The 4,681-nt window shown below is 42.0% G+C and overlaps 1 long non-coding RNA gene across 1 annotated transcript; it reads left to right on the top strand.

The window, feature by feature from the left end:
* The first annotated feature begins 539 nt into the window (after window positions 1-539).
* On the top strand, window positions 540-2,154 carry LOC142391450 (uncharacterized). Its single transcript, XR_012770571.1, has 5 exons — window positions 540-599; window positions 686-736; window positions 840-1,283; window positions 1,686-1,775; window positions 1,903-2,154. It is a non-coding gene; the product is annotated as an uncharacterized LOC142391450 (long non-coding RNA).
* Window positions 2,155-4,681: the final 2,527 nt, after the last annotated feature.

Genomic DNA, 4,681 nt, shown 5'->3' with positions numbered 1-4,681 from the left:
CAGAGTGAATCACATTTAAAATGCATAGCCTGAATGTCTGGTTAGAAGTGTATCAGCTAAGCCGATTGGGAGGGGGTTTTCCTTGTCTATTTCCTACTGGCTTCAGTAGTTCACAGCAGGTGTCAGCGAATGGTCAGACATTTGGTTTTTCTACATATGGCTTCAAAGGGATCGCTATTAGTACAATGAGATCGAATGAAAAAACATAGTAATATCACATTTAAAATGCATAGCCTGACTGTCTGGTTAGAAGCTGACTAAACTGGGGTGGGGTTTCCCCTGTATTCATCCTGTTGGCTATAGTAGTTCACAGCAGGTGTCAGTGGGTGGTCAGACACTGGGTCTACCATTAAAGTGTGAATTAAGGGTCGGTCTTAAGTATAAAATACGAATTCCCCTACAGCAGTGTATAAGGATTTCAGTACGTGACAGAGGACCATGGATTTGGGTACGCTTAAAAATCATCTTTTAAACCATTCTTGGTGATAAGAGAATCAGGTTAGAATATATAGATCTTTTGTTTTTTTCTGTAGGAAAAACGAGTGGAGCTCTTAGACTGACACCCCACGATTTCGGTGATATATTTAACCCTGTTAGTAGTAAGTATTCGATCTTTCCAATCCTAGATATAGTCTATAGCCTACGTATACTTTTATTCAACGTAACTTCTAACTGCCATCTCCAGAAACAGATGACGAGGATTTAGATGACTTTGTATTCACACAAAGCGACTATGGTAAGTTTTTATTTTATTTTTTATTTTATCCTAAAATTTGACTATCCTATGACTTGCACAATAATTAATTAATCAAAAATACTACATGTGTGGTTACTTACAGATCTATTAGCAGCCGCTGAACACCAGGATACCAAACGTAATGGAGCAGTTTTTAACGGCGAGTTGAATTGCATTGAACCGGCACCAGTTAACAATAACCGTTTATCTTTGAGAGGTCGAATTCGAAGGGGAACTGAATTTTCACAAAATCCAGGAGCTGTAATCAAACACCGCGAGGCAGAGCCATCAGGATTACACACCCCGCCCAGCTACCCGTTTTCCCCGCGAACGGTGCAGAGGGCTGAACCAGCAGTCATTAACATCACTCCAAGGAGAATCGACTTTGGAGAGCTGACTGAAAACACACACGGATCAGCTGTTTTGAACGAGCTCCACGGGCTGTGCACCCCGGCCGGGGGAGCGGCTCCTGCAGACCAGGAGGTGGTGGCGGTGTTGACGGATCGTGAAGGTGCAGATTCAGTTGAACTCCAGTCCGTTGTACAGGGTGAGTTGAAAAAACTAAAAAAAAAACGTTTAATTCTTTTCATTTATTTTTCTCTCAATGGATAAGTTTACTTCTGTGTTTACATTTAAATGTAAAACCGGGGTTCCTACGTATGTGTACTACGTCACTACGTGAGTGACGTATTAGGGGTTGGGACCGTGGGATGTTGGTCTGTCAGTGTCAGTTGGATGAGTACAACACTGTGGTAGCAGTCTGTAAAATCTTGCTGAGTATTGTAATAATGCTGCATGTTCATTAACCCCCTCCGTGATGCTTTAAATCAAAAGTTATACGGTAACATCTAAGTATATATCACATAGTGTACACTTAAGCATTTTTTTTTTTTTTTTTTTTTTTTTTTTTTTACACTGGTGTCAAATTCTGTTTCATACTATTTCACAGAATCGGCAGCAACGTTGAGGGCTGTGGTTTCAAAACAGGGGCGTCGCAGATTACGCTCAAGAGCCCTACTCGTTAATGGGTTAATCGAAGGTATAATCTCTTATGTTTCTACTTACAACGTAATGCACAGAACCTGGAACATATTAAAGATATGCAGTTTTTTCTTCTTCTGTTTTTCTTTTTTTTTTTTTTTTATATTTTTTATACCCCTTTACAGAATCGATACTATGCGTCGATCGCATACAACCCCAGATCCAACGTTCAAGGCTGACAAGAAAACATGCTGCAGCCATACAACGGAGTAAACTAACGACTCTCAACTTTCTTGGAACTTCCCTGATTTTGATCCGGAAAATGAAGCGTAATTTGTAAGGTATTGCAAAAAAGTTGAATATCTGTAAAGTTTTTTTTTTTCTGATCTCCTGTTATCACCGCTGAACCATTCTTAATTCTGAGTAAACATGGATAATAGGGTAATCCGTGCAGCCCTAGATGAATTATTAAGAGCTGTTGAGTCCTTGAGGGATATACCCATACCGGTTCATCCTTCAGATTACTTTAAAGAATTTAACTATGCACTCCGTAATATAAATCGGGTTAGGGGTGCGAGTGAGGATGATGAGGTAGGTCAAGATAATCAGACAGCTTTCTTACACGAATTAGAACAAGCAGTCCTCAATTTAAACAGACTTTTGTCATCCTTCCGTGATACTGTTTCAGAAGAAACGGCATCACGGACGGACGCAGCGTCAAACCATGTGTCTCCGGAATCCCTCAGTGAAGTTGTATCAGAAGAAGAAGAAGAAACTGTTTCTTCTGATACATCTTTACCGAGAGATGCTCTGATAACCTCAGCAGCGTCAAACCTGTCTCCAGATAGTGTCTCGATAAATCATACTGCTTCGACCTCGTCAGCTGTATCAGAAGAGAACCCACAACACCGCGGAGGTAATTTGAATCAGGAGATTGTAACCAACGCTGATCAAATTCAGAGAAATAACCCACCGCCAATTCTACGTGAACGCTTCAATACTACTGAAATAAGACGCCCTCTCGCGATACCACGGCCACTCCCGGGTAGTGTGCCTGATATTGCCGCGTTCACCACAGCAGTCATGAGTGTTCTCGTTGAAATGGCTGAAACAGCACAATCACTGGTCAAATGTAATGATATCGTCCAGCTGGAGTTAGTCGGGGATAATATCTCTCAACACATAGCTGTTACGGTCACTGATGAAGCTAACGTAATTCTGGATGCATTTCTAGATTTTTTAGATGAGTTAACTCAGTCTAATGCAGAGATAACTTCAGACACTAACATGGAGTTAATTTTACAACTGGTTAGAGGTCCTTCTGGCGGTGCTAAACGGAAGGCTTCAAAAACCTTAGAATGCGAACTGATTCGTAAGAAAAAGCGCCACCTGTACATTGCACACAATCCTGACAATCAACTCTGCTTCGCTGTCAGTCTCGCTTACCTGACTAACCCAGGTTTTACTGACAGTCAGGCCTTAGAACAAGGGAGGGTATGGCAGCAGGCTGTAGGCCTTACTGATCAGACCGCTGTGACCTTGAGTGATGTTGGAAAATTTGAAAATGTTCTGCACAGGAAAATAGTGGTGTTTCACAAAACCACAAGGGATCAGGCTCTGTGTAAGTTTGAGACAGATTTCAGTGATCGTACAAGGCCTCTTTTTCTACTGCTGCTAAAAAACCATTACTACGGGATAAAAAATCTGAAAGGTTTTACAGGATCGCGATACATGTGTCACCACTGCTACACCGGGTACAATAACCCCCACTCACATTTCTGCTCTGGTTACTGTTCTACCTGTCTTGATTCATCTTGTACACTACAGCAATACAGTCCAATAGTCTGTGGGGATTGTAACAGAACTTGTCGCAACTCGCAGTGTTTTGACCGTCACAAAGAACCTCGGGAGAGACCTCGGGCTGGAATGCTTGTGAGTGATTGTGACCTGATTAAACTGTGTGCAACATGTAAGAGATTTTATTATGTTGCGATGAGTAAGGAGAAGACTCTGCATGTTTGTCAAGGCTTAAAATGCTCGATCTGTGGTGAGAAGCTAGCTTACGGTTCTGCAGGTGTTTTTGGTGATCATCAGTGTTACATTCAGCCCCGTGCTGCTGATGAACAGCTTGATGAGAAACTGATCTTTTATGATTTTGAATCATTAGTTGGTCAGAATAACGTACACACCCCCTTTCTGGTCTGTGCTAAAACGCTAAAAGGTGAGCTGTACACTGCCTATGGTTTAGACTGTGTACGTCAATTTCTCCTCCATTTCAGGAGACCGCGATACAAGGGTTATACGTTTATAGCGCACAATGCTCGTGGATATGATGGCTATCTTATCCTCAGCGTTATGGTGCAATTAGGAATTAAGCCTTCTCTTATCACGCAGGGGAGTAAGGTTCTCTGTTTTACAGACCGTGATTACGGCTTGAAATTTATCGACAGTTTATCTTTCCTGTCTATGAAACTGAGTTCTATGCCTAAAGCGTTAGGTTTCACTGATCACTGCAAAGGTTTCTTTCCCCACAGATTCTCTTCAGTGCTGAATTTGAATTATGTGGGGCCTTACCCTTCACCTCACTACTACTCTGTAGAACTCATGAGTCCCTGTGAGCAGGAGGATTTTTACAGGTGGTACGGTGAAGTGAGTAAGGGTACATTCAACTTTGAAAAAGAAGTTCTTCACTATTGTAAGAATGATGTTGAAATTCTTTCCAAAGGGTGTGTTATATTCAGGGAGCAGTTTTTTAATGACACGCACGTGGATCCCCTCAAGTGTATCACAATAGCATCGGCATGCATGCGGGTGTTCGTCAGTAACTTTCTCAAGCCTCAAACCCTGGCTATACCATCACCCTTTGATTACAGAACTCAGTGTAAAACTTTCTCACACGCGGCGATCCAGTGGATCGAGTGGGAAGCATACACCAGGGGCATACACATCGGACACGCGTTAAAC

The sequence above is a fragment of the Odontesthes bonariensis genome, chromosome 11 (genome assembly GCF_027942865.1).
Source record: "Odontesthes bonariensis isolate fOdoBon6 chromosome 11, fOdoBon6.hap1, whole genome shotgun sequence".
NCBI lineage: Eukaryota > Metazoa > Chordata > Actinopteri > Atheriniformes > Atherinopsidae > Odontesthes > Odontesthes bonariensis.
The sequence above is the reverse complement of the archived record's forward strand: the minus strand, read 5'-3'. Positions and strand labels throughout refer to the sequence as shown.